The 23,685-nt window shown below is 38.6% G+C and overlaps 1 protein-coding gene across 2 annotated transcripts in view; it reads left to right on the plus strand.

The window, feature by feature from the left end:
* The window catches only part of ARHGEF26 (Rho guanine nucleotide exchange factor 26), a 133,742-nt gene that overhangs the window by 46,147 nt on the left and 63,910 nt on the right, over positions 1-23,685 (plus strand). The gene's annotated exons all lie outside the window — the stretch shown is intronic.

Here is a 23,685-nt window from a genome sequence, read left to right on the forward strand (position 1 = left end):
TTTTTTCTTGCACACTGTGAGCAGTGTGCATCCTCAGCAGGAGCTGCCTCAGTGCTTATATATCTGGAGGAAGATACTCAGCTTTAATTAAAGAAACAGTAGTTGAGAGGGTCCACCTACCACCACTCAAAGAAATAAATGTACATGGTGGAAATTTCAAATACTGCGAAAAAGTATGCTTTGAGCAACAAGTCCCCCATATGGCTGGTTTGAGGCATAGCTTTCAGAGATATTCTCTGCACATACAAGTATAATTTTTTAATACAATGATTGTCCACCATACACTGTTATGCACCAGTACCTATTTTAGTCCATCAAATAGCCAGAGTCTTAAATAAAGAATAACACTGAGTATCTTTTTTTGATCTTTGTACACTCCCCAAATAAGCTCAAGCTTTCTTTATGTAGTTTCTTCCGTGAAGGAACTTTAAATGAATAAGTCCACATGAGTTATGGAATTTATTTTATTGTGAAAATAGTCATTTCTCTGAATATGGGATTCTTATTGAGCATTACATCTTATTTTTTGATAAAATTTTTTAGGGTGAGAGCACCTACTGTGTACCAGGCACTGTGTTAGGTATTGGAAATATAACAGTAAGCTTGACAAGCAAGGTCCTTGTCCGTGAGACCTGGGGGGATAAACACATACAGAACAGGTGCCTGAGAAACAGAGTATTCCTCAAAGTAGGACCTTCGCCTGGATGGGGGAACTGAGGAGGTGACCTTTCCTTGCCCCTCAATCTTCTTTCCTTCCCTCCCTCATCAAATTAATCTCATTAGATTAATAGTCTTTAGATGTTTTAATTCAAATATAATTAAATCTAGTCTCTAACTATATGTAGAAATACCATACTAGTCACATGTTAGTAATTATTTTATATTTGCAAGTAACTTCATTAAATGGGCACCTGGGATGTATGGAACAGCATAATAAACCAACATTTCTGTACTGTAGGTAATTTGATTCTTTAGCTACAATATGAAAATTTTTATTTAAAGAAAAACAGAGCCTGGATTATGTCACAGCTCAAAATATGAAACATACTTCTAGTTTGAATGCATAATTCTTGGATTTCCTTGCCTCTGAATGATTTCTAAATCTGAAAGATTTGGATCTTGTCAATTTATCTATCTTATGGAAAAGTCATCTGATCTATACTTCAGGTTCGCTAGAAACTGCTTTTACCTCATGTCCTTAGGTAACACTTCGTTTTGTGAAAATTTCTTTAACTCATGATTGCAGTTTTGCTTTTATAGTCTCCAGGTAATTTATTGAAAATAAGAAATAGAAATTGTAAAACCTATCAACTGTGTGATCATAGCTTGACTAAGATAAAACTCACCTGCTGTTAATTTATTTTTCTTCATAAGCCATGTGATGTGCCTGAGCTCATTTCACTCTTCTACTTTGTTTTATGATTAATCAACTACTTCCATGGAATTTTGGGATTGAGTTGAGAGGCCATATATCCCTTTCTGTAATTTACAGATAGTACCCTAGATCTCACAGCTAATTAGAATTAGAGCTAAGGCTATAACCCAGGACTTCTAAGCCATTTTATAGGAAAGGGTGGTTCACTGTGTTTTTAATATGTCATATGTTTACATGGCTTAGAAGTCCAAAGAGGCTCTGCACGGTGGCTCACGTCTATAATCCCAGCACTTCTGGAGGTTGGGGTGGGTGGATTGCTTGAGCTCTGGAGTTTGAGGCCAGCCTGGGCAACATGGTGAAACCCTGTCTCTACAAAACACACAAAAAATAGCCAGGTGTGGTGGCACATGCCTGTAGTTCCAGCTACTCGGGAGGCTGAGGTGGGAGGATCATTTGAGCCCGGGAGGTGGAAGTTGCAGTGAACCGAGATCACTGCACTGCACTCAGTCCGGGGTGACAGAGACTCTATCTCAAAAAAATAAAAAATGTCCAAATATTGTCAAATGGCATCTATTTATACACTAAGAAGCCCACCCCCATTGACTCTGTTACCCTTCACCTTTGTTAGTATGTTATATTAGATGTCTTGTTTATCCTTCTAGCATTTTCTTATGCAGAGATAGGCAAATAAAAATGGTTTCTTATTGTCTCACTTTTCTTTAAAAACAGCATGCTGACTGTATATGTTATTCTGCCTCTTTTTTTTTCCTCTCAAGGAAGTTTACATTTGAGCTCCTGAGAAGTCAGTGTGCCTGCAGATCCCACTTCATTTTCTCCATTAGATCAGAACCAGGTTGCTATATTTAGCCTAAGTCTAGCATATGAGAAATGTGGGATAGTTCTATGAAGACTATCCTGAAAAACAAGATTAGAAATGGAAAGTGAAAGGTTGGAAATTATTGAAATTGCTATTATTTAACCTAGAGAAGAAAAAGTTGTGCATTATTACTTTATAGACAAGAAAAGGGAGGCTCAGATGGAGGTGAAGTACTTTACCCACAGTCACTTGAGCACTGAGAGTCTCAATGGGGGCCTGCACTCAGATTAGCCTGCCCGTATTGAAATCTCAATTCCCCATCTGCTGCAGGAGCCTGATACATTTGTGAGTGACAAGTACCATCTATACTTATTATTTGCAGATTCCATATTTGCAAATTTACCTATTTGCTAAAATTTATTTGTAATCCCAAATCAATACTTGCAGTATTTGTGTGGTCATTCACAGTCGTGCAAGCAGAGCAGCAAAAAATGTGTTTCCTGAGATGTGTTTCCAGCTGAGGTTGAACAAGGCAGAGAGCTCTGTCTTCTTATACTGTAAACAAGAGTCCTTCTGATGGTCAGTTTAGTGCCACAGTTTTTTTTTTTTTTATTTTTGTGCTTGTTATTGATCACTTTGCTATTTAAAATGATCCCAAAGCATAGGCTAAACTGCGTAGTGTTCCAAAGTACAAGAAGGCTGTAGTGTCTTAGAGAGAAAATGTGTGAATTAGGCAAGCTTATAGTGCTATTATTATAAGTTAGAAGTTTAGTGCTGTACTGCTGTTAGCATGAGTTCAATATTAACAGACCAACAATATGTCATAGTGATGTGACTGCAGTGATAGTGCCATTGGCATGAGTTCATTGTTAATGAATCAACACCATATATATTAAATAAGGCATCTTTAAACAGAAACACACAGAAAACAAGGTTATATATTGATCAGTTGATGAAAATATCATGACCAGAGCCTTGCAGGAATCCATGCTGTTTCCACTAGTTCAGCATTCACTAATTCAGTGTTCACAGCAACTTCATGAAACATCACTTCTGGGAATAATGAGAATAGATAATAAATGCAAAACCAGAAGTGGCCAGCTTCCTTCTAGTTCTAGCTATGTTTCATTTCTTCTCATTCTATCCTAAGGTACAGCAGGAGTATTTAGTTTAGATACAAGAAAAAAAGCACAACTGGCTGGGCATGGTGGCTCATGCCTGTAATCTCAGCACTTTACAAGGCCATGGTGGGTGAATTGCTTGAGCCCAGGAGTTCAAGACCAGCCTGGGCAACAGGGTGAAACCCCATCTCTACAAAAAATACAGAAATTGTGTGGGGGTTTACTCCTGTAGTCCCAGCTACTCAGGAGCTGAGATGGGAGTACTGCCTGAGCCCAGAAGAGGTCTAGGCTGCAGTGAGCTGTGATTGTGCCACTGCACTCCAGCCTGGGTAACAGAGTAAGACCCTGTGTCAAAAAAAAAAAAAAAAAAAAAAGAAAGAAAGAAAGAAAAAAGAAAAAACCATGACTTTCCATTAATGAGATAACTCGGGAATGTGAAATATAATATTTTAATTGCTTATTATAAAACATTATAAAAATTGAGACTTTTTGAATGTTGCTAACAGTAGTGCTACAAATAGTATAGCATGGTGACTAAGATTGTCATCAGTCCACCTGAGTTCCAGTCCCTTCTCTACCATTTGTCCTGTGTGACCTTGAGCAAGATACCTAACATCTTTGTGCCTCAGCAGTCATGTGTCTAAAATGGAAATGATACCACTAACTACTTCTTTGGGTTGTTATGGAAGTTAAATGAGTCAGTCTATGGAAAGCCATTAGACCAGCTGCTGGTATACAGTTAGTGCTCTTTAAATGACTAGAGTAATTGCATCTCCTCATTTGCCCAGGATAATTTTAGTTGTTTGGGTGTAATTATTAGTTGCCCCTTTCATTCTCAAAAGATACCCCAATTTGGAGGATAAATTGTATGGTGACCCTCTAATGTGAGGATCATTCATAATTAACAGCTGATACTGAATTAGTGGCTATTTCTGTAAATTCCTGTTGGGATCATTGATTTCTTTTTATTTCTTTTTATTCTTCAAGAAGTAAAAAGAAATCAATGATCCCAACAGGAATTTACTCCCTCCTCCTGGTTTTGGAGGGCTGCTTGGAGAAGAGAAATAGAAAAGGAACAGGTTGAGTATTCACATTTGCATAATTGTGTGGCATTTCCTTATTTTGTTTTTTTGCTCAGTGAAAGAAAGTGGTCTAGAATCTGGTTCTGGCATAGAGACATTACACCTTTCCCACTAGTCAGCTCTTTCTCTAGTAGCCAGGAAAGACTTGTGGGAAATATACGTTATGTCTGAGAACAGTTTTAGGTTGTAGGAAAAATGAGCAGAAAGTACAAAGATTTCTCTTATACCCTCTGATGCTGCTCCCACCTCACACAGCTTCTACCCTACTTACTATCAGCATCCCACACCAGAGTGGTACATTTGTTGTAATTGATGAAGCTATTTTGACACATCACTATCACCTAAAGTACATAATTTACATTACGGTTTGCTCTTGATGTTCTACACTCTGTGGAATGAATAAATGCATAATGGCATGTATTCACCATTGTAGTATCATACAGAATAGTTTCACTGCTCTAAACATCCTCTGTGTTCCACCTATTCATCCCTCCCTCCCTTTAAGTGCTTGGCAACCAGTGATCTTTTTAATTATTTAAATGGTTTTGCCTTTTCTAATACTATTGAGTATTTTGCAGTAGTTATTTGTCCCTTGTCCCACATGTACCTTTTGAGATGGCTATGAGACTTAAGAGGCACTATTAAATAGGCAGGTAATAGTGTATTCAGCCAAGTAAGTAAGCTTGGACTTGGGCTTTTTGAAGACTGGAGACATATTTGGGAGTGGTTAGCATATAGATGGAATTTCACACAATGGTGCTGAATGAGATTATTGGAGAAAGACTGGAGATAGAGAAGAAAAAGCTGAGCACCAAGCCCTGGGACCTTCCAACACTAAGGTGTTGACAAGATGGCGGTGGGAGAGGAGCTGGCCAAGAATGCTAAGACGGAGAAGTCAGTGGGAGTAGAAGGAAACCCAGGAGTATGGTGTGCTCTAGAAAGCAAGCAGGATGTAATTTGTTTCTTTTTCTTGCATATTTATAAAGGAAGAAATCAACATGCCTTAAGAATGGTTTCAATCTCTTGTGGCGTTCTTTTGAAGATCAGTACTTTGCACTATGTCAATGAGATAGAGTTGTAGACAGAAAAGGCTCTGCACAAGAAGCAGTTGCAGTGGGCTCATTTTGTTTGTCATCAATGTGAGAATGATACACTTTTGGAACCCTAGAGTCTTGGCATGGTCTCTTTGCCTTCAGAAGATTACCAGAGTAATCAGCATCACTTTCAAAGAAGTGAAAAGTGAAGGGGAGTTAGAGCACTTCACTCTAAATAGCAGTAGATGCTGTTGAAGTTTCACAGTAGCTGTTCAATATGGATGAGTCTTCTTCTTTCATTTGTTTTCAGAATGTAGAAAGCACAGGTTGTATTTAAAGATAGGCTAGCCTAGGAAGAGCCAGCTATGGCTGGGCACTGTGTCACACACCTGAAATCCCAGTACTTTGGGAGAACGAGGCAGATGGATTGCTTGAGGCCAGTAGTTGAAGACCAATCTGGCCCACATGGCAAAACCCATCTATACTAACAATACAACAATTAGCCGGGCGTGGTGGTGTGTGCCTGTAGTCTGAGCTACTCTGGAGGCTGAGGCATGAGAATCACTTGAACCCAAGAGTAGAGGTTGCAGTGAGTGAAGATCACACCACTGTACTCCAGCCCGGGTAACAGCAAGATCCTATCTCAAAAAACAAAACAACCACCACCACAACAAAACAAAACAAAACAAAGAGCCAGTCATATAGAACGGATACATACATTCATTCTAAGGGGAACATGTTCATCCCTAAAATGTTTCTTCTTACAAAATGAACTGTCCAAGGGTTTTGTTTGGTCATTTGTAGTGATTTGATTTACAAAAATAATTAGCTTTATAAACATAAATTGTGTAAATAATGTCCGCATTTTATAACTTCAACTTGTCATCATGTAAGGGATAGGCTGTGCTGTACCATTGTTGACTTTGAAGTAAAATGCTTATTAAGGATCATAAGTACCAATTTTCACATATGCCGTAGCCAAAATCAACATTTGAGAAATCGTTAAGGTTTTACAGCAACGTTTACTTTATTATCAGAATATAGTGTATTCAGCCAAGTACTATTAATACTTTTTCATAATCTTAATTATGCCATTTCAAGGGAATTTATTAGCAAGGTTTCCATGGGTGATTCTTTACATTACCCTTCACTCCCATGACCCCCCCCCAACCATCTACCTAAAAATTCATTATGTTACTGCCTTGGACTTTTGCCAATATAGTATAAATAATTGGAATTAACTTTTGTTATAGTTTCTTCTGTCTCAGATTATGAATATGAGTTGATAAAATTTTTCTGCCAATTTTAATTCACCAAGATTGCATTAAAATTATGAAGAGATGATTGAATGTAATTTCTCTTCCCTTTACTCCTTCTGTAATTGAACTGTAAAAGTTCTCAATTAATTACAGTTCTTACAGAGATATCAATTATTGCAATTTGCAAACTCCAAAGCCTTTATAATGAAAGATAAACATTTTACAACCATACATTTGTCTGCATTTGCTGCAAATTGCAGCAATTAGTTCATTCTCAAAGTTTTATGTTTTATAGGTTAATGAAAGCTTGCATTCTCTCCTCTCTTCATGTTAACTTTAGAAACTTTTCAGGGGTAGGGAAGAGATTGATTGAAACATGTATAAAGCTATTTTTAATGAACAATTTATTGCTTGTCTTAGCACCTAAACAAAATCCAGAGGTTGCAGAGGTTCATTTATTCTTTTTTCTGCATATGTAGAGTGGAGGCTTCCAGGTTCCTGACAAACAAGAGCAAAAGTTTAATGAGTCACTAAAAGCTCAGTTTGTTTCTCAATAAAACATAAATTTGGGGAGTTGAAATGAGTGATTTCAGAAACCTTTTTGGCTTGGATGAAAATTAGCATCTTCTCAAGTATTTCTTAGATGCCTTGTCATTTGATGATGATAATAATAGTATATACTACCATTTATTCAGCCCAGAGCACCAAGTACTGTGGTAAGTTCTTTTAGTACTTTGTTATTTAGTCCTTGCCACAATCTATGAGGGATATAGTATTATCTTTTTTAGCAGATGAGAAACAGAGGTTAAAGAAGTTGTATCCAAGTAAGTACTCAGATACTAAGTAGGAGCCAGAATTCAGACAAGATCCGACTCCAGAGCTCTTTCTACAGGAAGCTAAGTTCAAATACCCTGGCAGCCAGGTTATGTAGCTGAGTAAAGCAGGATGGGTGTGAGATGGGTCTGAGTAGTGGGATCACCATAAACTGGGCTGTTAGTATGGCCCCAATCTTTCCAGCCGTGGTGGAATGTGAGCTCAGTGTTGCCAAATCTACTGATGTTTCAGAAAAAGTGGGAAATTTAGATGTATGGGTGCAGTTCCTTAATTTTTAAATGTTTGGAGTGAATTTAGGTTTTTAAAATACACGTGTAAGGCAGTTTCAGCCCACCAGCCATCCATTTGAGAGCACTGAAGGACACTGTGTTGGCTTGATCTTTTGGTCCGAATTAGCTTGTGCCTATGCATGAAGTGGCACTCTTGAAGTTTCTCGGAGACCCTCAACAAATTCAGCAGGGTTTGGAGGGAATAAGGGAAAATATATCTTAATGAATTATATTAATAAATATTAATATGCAATTTGAGGCATTGAGGAAATGCAATTATATAACTCAATGATAAAACTTGCTTATCTTTTTTTCATTTTCCTTCCTCTTAAAATCAATTGGGCAATCAGTTAAATAATGTGTTTTTGTCAGACTTTTTATATTAGAGCATTTTTTATGTTCAATCTCTAAAGATTCTAGACATAATGTAAGTGCCCTCAGCATGCAAGTCATGATTTACTAGTGATGGGTCTCCTATATATAATGCTTTTAGCCTCTATGTTTTAGAAAAAATGGAATCTACCATTCTGTGTCATAAGACTAGAGGGTAAAGTTCAGATCTTGAAAGTCTAAGAAAATATGATGGCATCCCTTTCATCTTGTATGAAAGGTTCTATAATCCATAATGGTTAGATCTTTGACCTCTGTTCCTACACCTGCAGCTAGTCCTAAATCACAGTGTTTAAGCCTGACTTGGGCTGCACATGTAACTCAGTGTGGAAGCTGCGTATTGTAGACGATTTCCATTGTTGGAGAGGGAGGACAGGCACTATGGTAATTCTTTTTACCTTTTCATATGTTCATTAACTTTCCAGGGAGACGAAATACTTCCTTCTTCTTTTTCTACTGTTAAACTTCAAGCTAATATTAAAAGAGAAAAGAAAGTGCGAGGAATTAATGTACCACAACCTGGAGATTTGTAAAAGAAAAACCTTTAAAATTGTATTTTCAAAAATCTTGAGTCCTTTTAACATTCCTGTAGATAATTTGGTAAAGATAAACCATACATACTTTTTAATGAAGCTAATTGCCTCTGGTTTGTATCTCCTGAGAAATACTAATTTACAAATTAGAACCTACAAATGATTTTTGTTTTGTTTCAAAGACCATTTCCCAGGGAACAATTTTCAATAACTGAAGGAGGGTGGTATAGTTCCCCCTTCAAAGGAAAGTATTGACACTGTATCTTTTGTTTTGTTTTAGAAAGAAGCCAGATGGTATTTATTTTGCATAGCTATAATAAGTTCTAAGGAAAGCACTTGGAAATGGTACTGATGTTTAATGGAAATATGTATAAACCCACTTGGAAACTATAAAGCATTATGCAAGGTATAGTTGAGCTATTGGATATAATGACAGGTAAGCATTCTGTGCTGGCTTTGTTATTAGCACAGGTGCCAAGGCATTTTGGGGCTCCGACGTTTTATAGAAACCAGAGTAGCTGCTGACAACTCAGTCATGTGACACTGGCAGGGCCAGGATCCCACAGGCTGCTATCCAGTAGTGCTTACCTTCTGTTCCTCAGGAGTATCTTTCTCCATTCCCTTTAAACTGGAGACTATCACCCTGTGAAAGGATCACAGTGCAGCCTTCCCCTTAGTAAATGACAGATAGGCAGTTTCTTTAGTGTTTTTCACATTCCTGCACCAGACTGGGAGCCAGCTCTGCTTTTGTGGCAGAAAGTGAGGATGGAGAGAATGTTTGGGAGCCGCTCTTTGGTAGGGAAATGACAAAATGTCAGTTTATATGTATATGGGCCAAAGTTAAGATTAACTTTTTTTGGTAGTTTTCACTGCAACTATTAAGAGGCAACTAAAAAAAACAGGTAACGCTAGAAAATGGCAAACTCCCTGAGGGTGTTTAAGTGATTACTTCTTTACGAATCAGCTGCTCTGTGTCCTGGTGAGTGACATAGTCCTGATGATTAGTGTCAGTATTCTTAGCAAGCAATGAAAGAAGATTTCACAATGACTCTGCTTTACAGGATGCAGGTGGGTCCAGGCATTTAGGCTGGCTGAGAGGCATAAAGTGGCTGAGAGGTGGTTGGGGAGAACTAAGGTGAGGTGTGCCTCTGTATGCTTTACTTAGAGAGTGTTGTATGGTTAGAAGCCAGTAGTTAGAAATTCGGTTTGAAAAGCTGGGTCTGGTGTTTCAGAGAAAAAGAGTAATGAGGCCAGAGACATTTTTAGAAGCAGATTTTGGTAGATTCTTTTTACCTTTTAAAAAAAATGTATATATTTTTAAATAAGATTAGATTTTCCTATATTGCCCAGGCTAGTCTTGAACTCCTGGGCTCAAATAATCTCACTTCAGCATCCTGAGTAGCTAAAATTATAGGCATACACATCTGTGCCTGGCTTGGTAGGTTCTTTAAAAGGAGATTGATGCAAGAATAAAAGGGAGAAGAGTAAATATCATAAAAAGCCCATTGCAGAAGATGTGTGCTTCAGAGCCAGGGAAGAGTAATAAAACAAGTAAGGAGTGCCTGTAGAAAACAGAACAGCACTGGTGAAATGTGACTGTTTATGGTTTATAAATTACTGACTGGCAGTCAGAAATGTAGATTTAAGAATATACATACTATAGAAATTTCTCTGAAGAAATAACATGTTTTATCATTCTGTTAGCTGAGTGTAGTGGTCCACGTCTGTAGTCCCAGCTACTCGGAAGGCTGAGGCAGGGGAATCACTTGAACCCGGGTTGCGGAGGTTGCAGTGAGATGAGATCACACCACTGTACTCTAGCCTGGTGACAGAGAGAGACTCTGTTTCAAAAAAAAAAAAAAGAGGAACATATTTTATAATTCTAAACTTACTGTTATTAAACAAAGTGTCTGCCAGCTCTTTGGTTATGGTCGAATGCTAGGTAAGATTTTGGGATATGAAACATTTGACCATTCTGGACTAAACTGACATGCATCGGACCTCTCCAAAGGCCTCATAAGAGGGTATAAAATCAAACTTTTCTTAGCTTCCTGTAAGTGAAACCATCATTTCCTCTTACTAGGGTATCTTGCATGGTGATTAAGCAGAAGGATAACAGTTATAATGTGTTAAAGGTTGTGCAGGACTGGCTTTAGTGTGGACATAACTGTCTCTCATTTGCTGGTGTGACTAGGGTGGGGATATTCTGGCTAAATTCCCTCTCACTGACCCTACAGAGATGCTTTACATTCCATATCTCTCAGCCATTTGGATCTATAGAGTGGTTTCAGATTGCATTGCATCAGGCCTGGAATTCCCTGAAGGCATTTTAGGGTCTGCCAATTTGGGTGTCAGGGAAGCCAAACAACTGGGCTCTGGGCCTCCTGACCCTGCTACAAGCAGAACAGCTCTCTTTTCTTGTGGAAGTCTTGGGACTTTTCATAAGATTCCCTTGAAAAGGGATGAAACATACAAAACCTGCTATCTGGGGAAGCAGGAAAAGAGAACGCTCTGTATGTGAACAGTACTAGCTGATGCCAGCCCTGGCCCTCCATCCATTTCTCTAGCTGCTGCACTTCTTATTAAAAGAGGTTTATTGAGATTACAATTCATATGCCATACAGTTAACCCATTTGAATAGTATAATTCAGTGATTTTTAGTATAGCCACAGAGCATGCAACCATCACTACAATTTTAGGATTTTATCACCTCAAAAAGAAATGCCCTATCCCTTAGCACTGACTCCCTATTTCCCCCCACACTTCCCCAACTGTAGGCTGCCAGCAGTCTACTTTCTGTTTCTGTGGATTTCACTGTTCCGGATATTTCATATTAATAGAAAATATAAAATACAGTCTTTTATGACTGCTTTCTTTCACCTAGCATAAGATTTTCAAAGTTTATCCATATTGTAATGTGTAAGTAATTTCTTTTTGTTGCTGAATAATATGTTGTGTGGATATATTACATTTTATTTATCCATTCATTAATTGATGGATATTGGGTTCTCCTTTTTATTTTGAATTATACTGCTATGAACATTTATGTTCAAACTTTTGTGTTTTAGATTTTTATTTTTCTTGGGTATATACTTAGGAGTGGAATTGAAGGATCATATGGAAACTCTATGTTTAACATTTTGAGGAACTGCCAGCGTCTTCTCCTAAGTGGATGATATGTGTAGACTTGAAGCAGGCCTCCTTACCACCTTCTTTGTACTTCAGTTTAGCCTTTTCCAGCCCTGCATCCTGTCCTTCACCTTGCTCCCTCCAGGGTTACTTTTCTAATCACCCTAGTGATTCTGTTACTTCGAATCACCCTAGTGATTCTGTTACTTTGAAATGAATGGAAACTGCCAAATATGCCATTTCGAGTTCTGCACAGTCTAGGCCCAGGCTGTATTTCTAATTTCATTTAATAGTAATTTCTAAGTTCTTGTATAGATGTTTTGTTATACAAGCACTAGATATTTCATTATACAAGTCAGTGATTATTAAACTTCTTTTTTATTATGGACCACTTTGAAAATTTTCCAGTAGCCATATGTTTCTTGCTTCCTCAAAAAAAAAAAAAAAAAAAAAAAAAAACACAAAAAAAAAAAAAAAAAAAAAAAAAAAAAAAAAATGCATGTATAATTGTGCTGACACAACAAACCTGGCATGCAAATTCAGAGAGTTTATGATTGCTCTGACATCATTAGCAAACCATGAAGTTCACCACCCCATTGCCTGGACACAATCTGAGTATTCTGTCTTTGTTCACACTACTCTCTCATCCCTCTCCCTTTTCTCCTGCCTTCTTCCTTCCTGCCGATTGCCTATTGAGAAACTTTCTTGCTTCTTAGAGTGTCTTTCAGAGAACATGGAAAGGAAAGTGATTTGGCTCCTTTTTCCACCATTGCTGCTCCACAGTTGTTTATGCAGGCCTGCAGCAGGGCCCTGAGGGAATTGAACAGAGAGGACTAGCCTCTGTGAGAAGTAGATGGTGAGCGCCGTGAAGACAGAGACTCATGTTGGAATTGTCTTGGGCTGTGTGTTTTGTGTATCTAGAATAGAGCCTGGCACATAGTAGGGATTCACTAGTAGTCACTGAAAGAATGGGTAGGGAAGGGAACTGGGTCTGGAACAATCAGCTTTCTGGAATGGAAGATGCTGTATAGTAGGGCCCATGAGTAATGAGGGACACATATGTAGATACTGGATGTTGGTTATTAGGAATGGAACAAGAGGTTAGAAGAGAGTTTCTACAACAGACTAAGAGGATGTATTAGTTGTCTATTGCTGCTGTAACAAATTACCACAAACTTAGTGGTTTAAAACAACACAAATTTATTCTTTTGCAATTCTGAAGGTGGGAAATCTGAAATCAGTTTCACTGGGCTAAAATCACAGAGTCACTAGGCTGTTTCCTTCTGGAGACTCTAGGGGAGAATCTGTTTTCTTGCTTTTTCCAACTTCTAGAAGTTATTTTCATATCTTGGCTTATGACTTTCTTCTGTCTTCAAAGCCTACTATGTACTATCTTCTCTCTGACTTCTACTTTTCTTCTGACTCTTATCCTCCTGCCTCCCTCTTATAAGGACCTCTGTGATTACTTTAAGCCCACCTGGATAATCCAGGATGATTTTCCCATCTCAGTATCATTATCACATCTGTAAAATCACCTTTACCATGTAAGATAACATTCACAGGATGTGGATATTTTTGAGATGATGGACATAAATAATGGACATGTACATGGTCATAATTTAGCCTGCCACAGAGGGCTCTAAAAATAAACATAGCACCCTTTGTGTTTTTGCCAAGTGTGCCTGTGCCTTGCTCAGGGCTTCTTAATTGCGACATGACTTCTTTCTCACAGTGATTATGCCAAGGCCAAGAACAGTGTTTGCATGTAAGGAAGTGTTCCACCACTTCTCAGTTGCTGAGAACTGTTAGTTGTCCCTGGTTCATTTCTCTCCTACATGTAACACAGTGACTGGGGAGGTACCAACACAGAGGACTTAAAAAGGTCTGTGCTGCATCCTCCTTTAATTTTGTCATTGATAAATACCTACTAAATTTTAAAAGTTGATGAGAAAGTGTTTACCTGTGATTCTGAGCAGATCTGGTGCATGGCAGGATTGTTACACCTGCCCACCAGACTTAATAGAAATACAGTATAGGAATGAGGCTTGCTGTCCTTGAACTGCATGAATTAGAGTATGAAGAAAGCCTGCTGGCATTATTTAAAAGACCTGAAAATTCTATGAATTCATATAGAAGGGAAAGGCATTTTATTGCACTTTAAATGACAATTAATGTTAAAGAGCATGTACCATGCACCAAACCATGTTCTAAGCACTTAACATGTTTTAATTCATTTAGTCAGCATGAGAACCTAATATACCATTATATTCCCATTTTACAAATAAGGAAATAGAGGCATGATGTGGGGACATAAAATTGCCTAAGGGTGCATGGCTAATAAAAGAGGGAGCCAGGATTTGAACCCAGGTGGTTTGGCTCCAGAGCTTGCACTTGCAACCAATACCCTGCTAACATTTTCTGAAGAGGTGATGTGCATAGTACATAATTAGCCTTGCTAGTGCTACAGTACGTATAGTGTGGCAGTCTGTGAAATGGACTTTATCTGGAAGTGTATTCACTTATAGATATTATTATAGAGTTTACTCATGAGGTAACAGATCCCATCTTACCGATATCGAAGGAAAAGGAAAACACAAAGGTTGGGAAAAAAAGGTGGAAAGCCTGGTCTTTGGTGTTGAGGAGGTGATTTGGAAACTTCATAAGCACCCTTTCCTTCTTTTCCTTCTTTTATTCTCGCTGTCTTTGATTTACAGGATTTTCTTCCTGGCATGCTTCCTTTTTCTCTTGGTTGCCAGTGGTCTTTCTTGGGCTGATTACTGTCTGTAGCAGGACTGGAGGTTGACCCTGTCTTCTCCACTCATTTGTTTTGTTTTAATAAATGAATAAATGGAAATTTATCATTTCCAAATCTACTTAAAATCAGGGCAAGGACTTGTTTACCCCATACATCTTATTATTCTGATGCTTGCTAATCCATGCTAATAATATTTAAAAAGAAAAGATTTTAAAGACTTTTCGATTAAAGTTGAAGGGGAGGGTTGTGTGAAAGGGGCAAACTGGAGTCAGCTGCTTCATAAGCTGGAGCAGGATTGGAAAATATCAGAGAGGAAATGAAATTCTATTTTCCTCATGTAGACAAGCATCATTTTTCTTAGGATATTATGGCTTAGGAAATTGACCTCTAGAGTTTTTCAGAATTCTGTTTCCTGGTTCTTTTTTTTTTTTTTTTAATGGAACTGATGAAAGCTATAGAAAGCATGTCATTTTTTCAGGAAGACAGCTTTTTTGGGTGGGGTGGGGCGGGGGTACATGTTTAATAAAACAAGAGATACAAGGATTTGGGGCTTACTTTAAAGGTTATTTCTACCATTGACTGAATTTGGATTTGAAATATCATGGACACTGCCTAAAAAGGAATTGAAAATAGTGCCCAAAGAGAAATGTGTTCTTTCCTGTACTGATTTTTATCCCAGAATGGCCAGTCCACAATAGGAAAGGTGGCTTCGGCATGCAAAGGCTTTCCAAGCAGCAACTAAGAATCCACATTCTCCAGTTTGTTTATAATTTATTATTTATACCCCAACTGCATCCATAAAAGGCTGAAGGAAACTTACAATAAAATACATGTACTCAGTGAGGCTGTTTAAATGGAACACAGAAAACAAGGCAGGGGTGAAGAGAGCAAGCATGTCTAACCACTTCTGGTAGAGTTACTGTGAGTGAGGATTAAACAATACCCTTCTAGGCAGCCAAAATGAAAAGGTCACATAACTGGTTTTATAGCGATCATATCCTAAAAAGAAATGTTCCTTAGAAGTCAGAAACCTTTCCTAGGGTTTGAGTTTTCAAGAATTTTTGCCAGGCAATGGATTAGCAAAACTATTTTCTCTGCATGGAGGATGCTATGAGTGTAAACTTCCACATGTGATATTTGCCAACCTGATTCTGATAGCTGGGGAAGCTGGCCTCTCCAAGTACCTCACCTCATCAGAAGTGATAATTTAATGTGGTTGTTAAATGATGCCTGGTAGATACTTGCTTCATTTTTTTTTTTCTCATTGTTTTCCTTGGAAGAAGGCACTTTAATGGTGGGGAAAGGAGGAATGATAGGTACTTAATATTGATTCATTCAACATATCTATTGTTTGCTCCTTGTTAGGCACCAGAGATCCCAGGGTGAACAGGCATACTTGTCTGTGTCTTCATGGTCATATATAAAATTAGAGGGCAGTTTTTATTTGATGGAAATTACTAGTAAATTGAAAAATTCTCCATCGTAACCCAGAGCATCTCAGGCCCAGGAATTCACAGACTCTTTTCTAAGAATGTTTTGATAGGAGTGCTGTCATATGTTTTCTGTCATTCATTATCACTATTTCTGAGGAGTGTTATCCTCATGTCCGGGAGAAATTAAAATATGGATGAATGCATTTGAATAGCACTAAAACAAAAGAATCAAGTACTCAGGTTATCATGGGAACAAGTTCCTTTCTCTCCACATTATTTCTGTGAAGCAAGTTCAGACGATAAATACTTGAAATTGTCATTTTTAGGCAAAAACTGTCTTAATGGTATTAAAATTTCAAGGCCTTTTTTATACTGTTTTCCCATATTTGTATGGTCCCGTATATATTCCTTCTAGCAAATACATTATCAGTGAGAGGAAGGACTTAGTAAGTTGGAGCCTTAACTCATAGGGAAGTGTTGAAGGACACTTGGTTTTGTAGTCTCTCTTTGCCTCTTCCTCCCCTGGTCTCCAGTTCCCCTCTCCTTTGGGATTTGCCAGGTGCCTTGAACTGAAGGTGCCTGTGCAGAGCTGGATTTAAACCTAAGCAGGTCTGTGTTGTGTGGTCTTAAGGCTAAGAAAACCCTTTGATTCGAAGTCCTGAAAATACCCTTAGCTTTTGTCTTCTACCTCAGTCTCTTCTGCCATATATCCAGGCTGATCTTAAAGGTTTAACAGGATGATAGGAATTGTCTAACAAAAATTATCCTAGAGATTTTAAGGATCAAATAGTAGCTATCAGAATAGGAATGAGAGCTACCAGAGCATTTTTGTTTAGAACTTTTTTTCCCTCACATCTCAAACCACTTTTAATTTCTTATCCTCTTATTATCAATCCAGAGATAAAATTTCAGAAGAAAAGGATAAAATAGAATGTGAGAAGACATACAGTCTACTGCAAAGGAAATCTCTTGAGACCTTTACCAGATCAGGGTGTAGGTAGGATATTTTCTGACTGAGCAGCAACTGTCCTATAGTTTAGTGGAATTAACAGATTCCCTATCACTGTTAGCCTGGTGAAGGATTCATAGATGAGCTTCATCTTCTTCAGCATTGATTTTGATTTATTGTTAATGGCTGCCTGGAGTGCAAACTCTGCGTGTAGGCAGAGTGCCAGACAGTTACTGATGCCTGCCATGGGTTAGTGGTGGTGTGCTTGCCATGCTTCTACTCTCTCTGATCCAGTATATCAAAAGAAACTGATATTGATCTTCAGTGTCAATGTGATCACCAAAAAAAGTCCAAATAAAGAAGCCCCAGATCTCACATACCGGCAGCAGAATATAAATTCATCTCGGTAGAGTACGGAATGTTCTGCATTAGGAAAGTATTTCCAGCAGCACATACTTTGCTGCCACTTATCTGGAATATTTCTTTGTTTAGTGAAGATATTTTATTAAGTAACAGCAAATTAGACATGTGAAACCTGCCTGGTATGTTACAAGTCTCCAGCCTAAGTGAATGTGACCCTCTCTGGTGGGATACTGCAGCCATTTAGACTGACAGCTCATTTAAGTGAGGGAGACGTCTAGGAATGATTTGAGTTTGCTTTAGGCAGATGGATATTAATGAAGAAAAAGTACCTTGAAAGGATGCCATTCTTAGGAGGGCACAAGACAGCGGCATTGATTATAACCAGACCTCCTTTTTTTCTGTGTTTCCAGAGCTAGAGCGCTGAGTGTTGAGCTTGTTAGCCTCTCTGGAATCCTCCTAAATAGGATAAAGGAGGGGCTAGTCTGGCAGTTTTTTCAGAAGATGCAGCTGGCATTGAACAGATTCATACTGGACTGGGTCTCACTTCAGTACTCTTAATTGAAGAATTGTAAAGGCTTGTGCTGAGAGTTCGTGTCTTCATTGGTGGACGTTCTGTACGTACAGTTCTAGGAAGCCAACTTATGGTCAATTAAATATATGTTGACTTATTAGTGAGAAAAGCAAGGTAGAGACTGACCCAATTTGTGGGTATTACTTTCCTAGCAAAATAACAATAGAACAAAATTCTTTTACATGTTTCACCTTTATAATTTTCTATTTAAAACAATAAATTTGATTTGTTTATGTATTCACTTATTAAATATTTGACTGTCTCCTATATTCCAGATACTATGGCCAGGTCTGAGGTGTATGTGTGTATGTATACATGTATGTATAGTAGTGAACACAACAGACATGGCCCCATCCTCTAGACCTTGCTAAGAGAGACAAAAGTAAAAAATTATAAAAGAATTAATTGCCATCATAGCAGGTATACTGAAGAAAGAGCATGGGGTTTATGAAGTCATAGAACAAGACAGCTTAACCTGTCCTGGTAGGGTCAGGGAAAGCTTCCTAGAGGAGATGAAGTTTAATCTGATACATGAAGGATAAGTGGGGTTCATGGGGCAAAAAGGGCATCGAGAATAGGAGGGTCAAAATGAATAACCCCCAGAGAGCTTCACAGGGTGCCCATAAGCCAATATTTGATCACACTGTGTCAGCCAGGACCAGAGCACATTGCTGGCTGTGGCTCTCCTGATTATCTTTCTTGGAGGCTGCACCTAATATGGTTGCTGATCCTTCTCTTGTTTGCACGTCTTGTCATGGCATAAATCTTTGTGAATGTCTGCACTTCATTGATTTGTGTAATTAATTTACTGAGGCCATTCAACATTAGTCTTCTTGGAAAATGACCTTTTTCTTTTCAGTTCCAGCTGTTACTCTTCTTGCTGGATGTCTTGGTTGAGAGTTGGCCAGTAGCAACAGGTGGGCAAGATCAGCTCGCTGCTGAGAGCTGAGGCAGCAGGTGTGTTGGGTCAAGCACAGGGTCTGGCTCTTGTTTCAAAGTGAGTTGTGATGTAAGCACTCTTTGCCTTGGTTTTCTTATCTGTAAAATGGGTATAATGGCCATCTCATAAAGCAGGCTTGAGGATTAAATGAAATGTGACAGTGTATAGGAAACACACAGCCGTGGGCCTGGAACTATGAATAGTGGTCATATTTATCAAGTGTTTGCTACTTGACATCCACCAAAGTCGGTTGCTCTGTGCTAGACACATGAGAGAAGATTTTGTTGGTTGACTGATTAAAACAGGTTTTTTTTTTTTTTGTCTGTATTAATTGAGTTTTAATCTCCTTTATGGATTGGTGAGCTCTACTGTACAGTCGTTTCAAGAGCTATCAGGAATGCTCATATTTGACATGCCAATTACATTACCAGTTGTACTTTAAGAAGGCTGTCAGTAATGGTATGAAGAGCATTGATACATCACATCTGTAGGTCTTTTCTACCTACTACACAAGGGCAAAAGTGAATCTAACAAAAGTACACATGCTGAGTGTATCAGAAGTGGCTACCCCACTGTTGGTTTTGTTTTTTTCTCAAAAATTCACTGCCACATTTAAGATCATCGCGTAATAAAGCAACCACAAAAAGCCTAAAGAATATACAATCCCTTTAGTTTTTAGAAACATTAGAAGAAAGGTTACCAGACCATAAGCAAGCTCCATATCAGGCTCTTTTTTCAAACATGGGTTTAGTTGAAACATCTTGAACCTCCTGGGATGTTGACCTTATCTCTTTGGTAGGACCATTACCTGCACAGTTGAGAAGCTCCCCTGGGCAGACTACAATCATTTAAAGCGCTCGTTTGAAGTATGGGTGTGATTTTGCTGGTGATGGTGAGTTAACAGTCAAACAGGGCTAACTCATGTTTCTGGTAAGGAAGGATGTTTCTAGGCAGCTTTTCCTGGTCCACAGAAGGTTTCTCTTTAGTGGTGAGATTGGAAAAGTTTTAGGGGAAGAAAAAAGATAAAAGTTGTGTAACATGATTGATATAAAACATGAACATCTTGGTAATACTACAAAGAGGAAATAATGAAAGTATTATCCTAGAAAAAATTCATAAAACTGAAATATGTATTTCCATTAAAAAGTTGTCCTCTTAGTAAGCCAAATTATTTCATTCAAATTTCATCGAGGGAGCCAGAATGCTTTTACTTTTGCTTCGGATTTGATTCACCACCATTCTTGGTTCCTGAAATCGTTCCTCATTTTTTAGTAATATTTTCTTGGTCTTTTTATAGCTACCTCACTTAGTAAAGTATGCAAATTTCCCAAAATAACCAGTAGATCATTTAACATAGCTTTAAATTCTGTCTCAATTATGTCAATGTAAAAATAAAAGGGGTGGTTTGGTTTATATTGAAGTGAGTAGCATAAACAGATATTTAATTGGTACCTTATTTTTAATATTGTACTTTGGCAAACCTTTTACAATGATAAATGAAATTTTCCTTTTCATTGAGAAAAGCCAAGTTACTGTTGATTTTGGTTACATAGTTGCATTCCTTCAGGCTGGTAACAGTGTAAGCTAAAGACTAGAAATTGTAAGAGATATTTGCCTCAAGCTAGTTATATCCTAGAATTATATGGTAATGGCGTTATGAATGGTTTCTTCTTTTTTCAATTTTCTTTGAACAATTTTCTTTACATTTGCATTACAAAACAGTTGGAATTAAATGACAAATATTCCACATTTATATGAAAACCAGCTAGAAATCAAGTAGTCTTAGCTATATAGTACCTAGAATTCCAGTTCCTCTGAAATCTCACAGATGTGTATTTTTAGCTGTCCATTACACATCTCTAAGACAAAATTAAATGGTGCTCTTTCTGCTGCTTCTCCCTCTTCCTAAATCTCTGTCTTCGTTAAAGGTTTAAGAACACACTTTATTAGCCAGGTGGAAACCTTGACCAGAAATCTCAGCATCTTCCTTGACTTCACATCTAATGACTTTATTGAATCTATTAATTTTCTTTCCAGATTGTTTCCCTGCTCTGTGTCCTCTCTTGATTTCCCATTGCCAGGCTTTATTGTCAGCTTGCCCATATTAGCCACCTAACCGGCCTGCTTGTCATCTGTCCCTCCCTACTAGTAATCCATCCTTGCTCTGCTCCAGTTTTCTCAGATTGAGTGATTTATTGGCTTCCACATCTCCAGTGGTTTCTTATTGTCTTCAGATTAATCCTAAACTTCCCAGCATGCACTATAACCTTTGCAATGGAGCTCAAACCTGCTCTGCAGTCTTCTCCCTATGCCCTTGTTCCTCCTGGAGTCTATAGCTCAGCTCTACTGAACTTCCCAATTTCCCCAACCAGACCCACATTGCTTCCTCTGCCTGTTGTGCTTCATTCCCCTGCTCCTGTCATGTCATCCTTGGCACTGATGATCCAGCTTACACGTTTCCTCACCTGTGTTGACCAGGAAAGCGGTCACTCTTCCTTCTGAAGAGGCCTCTTTATTTTTATCACCACTTTCTGACACCAAATGTGTGAGGTTTTTTTCTTTATACCAACCAATCATTCAACTCTCAAGACACCAATTGTGTGTCCTACAATTCCAGTTCTAAAATTTCAGTTCTGACATTAACCACCCTGAGTTCGCATCAGAAACCATAGCTTTAAGGTTTCAGTCCCGCAAGACTGCCTTCATTTAAGTTGGCAGATGCAAGTATTGGGTCTCCAGGTAACCCACACTTCTCTCCTACTTGGCTACAAAGTTGTGGGGGAGTTCCCCTCTTTCAGGCCCTGATAATTTGCTAAAATGGCTCACAGAACTCAGGTTTATTGTATAGGGTACAACTCAAGAACAGCCAAATACAAGGATTGTTACAGGACAAGGCTGGAGTTGGTGCAGGTATTGCAGACCTCCTCGTCCCTCTCAAGGGCCTGTTACCCTCCCAGCACCTCAAGGTGTTCATCATCTCTCCCTAACCCCATCAGTTAAGGGTTATTGTGGAGGTTTCATTATATAGACTTGATTGATGAAATCATTGTTCCTTGGCAATTGAACTCAAACTCTTCTCTTCTGACTGGAGGTGGCCAGGCGTGACTGAAAGTTCCAACCCTCCAGTCATGCCTTGGTCTTTCTGGTGACCAGAACCATGCTGTAGCCAAGGATCGCCAGCCACCAGTCATCTCACTGGCATACAAAAGACAATCCTATTACTATAGAGATTCCAGGCATTTCAGGATCTGTGTTCCAAGAACCAAGGATGAAGAACAAATACTTATTTATTTTTATTATTACCATACCTCTTTATAGATCCTGTATTGTAATTGGCTGCATGCCTCCCATCACACCACTGTGAGTGTTGGGAGGGAAGGGATCATTTCTTAACTAAATTTTGTTGAGTGAACTAACCTCTCCTTTATGTATAATTCAGCTTCTTCTGTTTTGGTTCAGGTATGCTACTATTTCACAGACACACACACACACACACACACACACACACACACACACATCAATACACACACACACACATCAATACACACACAGATACCCACAGTGCCACACCCACACACATACTATTATTGGCACAGTGTGATTAAAATTCCACTGATAGATATATACCCAGAGACTTGAAAACAGATACACAAACAGATATTTGTATGCAGGTGTTCATAGCAGCATTATTTCAGGTAGCCAAAAAGTGGAAACTACCCAAGTCTCCATCAGCAAATGAATGGATAAACAATGGCTATCTATATGACATATGTAATTATGTATCACATGTATGTGCATAGATATATACACTTGTATCTGTATACCTATTTAGGTGACCCTAAATTGCTATCTATTTGTACATTAAATCTGGTAACCCTGGCCGGGTATGTGTTCACGTCTGTAATCCCAACACTTCGGGAGGCCAAGGCATGCAGATCACTTGAGGTAAGGGGTTTGAGACTAACCTGGCCAATATGGTGAAACCCCATCTGTGCTAAAAAAATACAAAAATTAGCCAGGTATGGCTGTAATCCCAGCTGCTCAGGAGGCTGAGGCAGGAGAATTGCCTAATTCCAGGAGGCAGAGTTTGCCTTGACCTGATATCATGCAACTCTACTCTAGCCTGGGTGACAGAGTGAGGCCCTTTTGGAAAGAAGGAAAGAAAAAAAGAGAGAAAGAGAAGAGAGGAGAGAGAGAAAGAGAAGAGAGAGAGAAAGAAGGAGAGGGGAGGGAGGAAGGGAAAGGAAGAAGGGAAGGGGAAATGAGGGGAGGGAAGGGGGACCCTCCATTGCAATCTGAATAAATTAGGGAGAAATGTAAATACCATGAATATTATTAGATTTAAAATAATGTGATTGTTTTTATTTTGAGAGAAAAAAACATAGCATTAGATTTGTTTCAGACTTTTGTTTGTTTGTTTGTTTGTTTTGAGATGGAGTCTCATTCTTTTGCCAGGCTGGAGTGTAGTGGCACCATCTTGGCTCACTACAACCTTCACCTCCTGGATTCAAGCGATTCTCCTGCCTCAGCCTCCCAAATAACCAGGACTACAGACATGCCACCAGGCCAGCTACTTTTTGTATTTTTAGTGGACGTGGGGTTTCACCATGTTGGCCAGGATGGTCTCGATCTCTTGACCTCGTGATCCGCCCGCCTGGGCCTCCCAAACTGCTGGGATTACAGGCATGAGCCACCATACGCGGCCTCAGACTTATTTTTTAACCATTTATTTAGTTGTTTTGCTCATATACTTTTCAGTATAATAAAATATGTAAGCATGAACTCACTCTCCTCCCCATATTTAAATAATTCTTGAAAAATAGTGAAATAT

This window comes from Cebus imitator, unplaced genomic scaffold (genome assembly GCF_001604975.1).
Source record: "Cebus imitator isolate Cc_AM_T3 unplaced genomic scaffold, Cebus_imitator-1.0 Scaffold25, whole genome shotgun sequence".
Taxonomy (NCBI): domain Eukaryota; kingdom Metazoa; phylum Chordata; class Mammalia; order Primates; family Cebidae; genus Cebus; species Cebus imitator.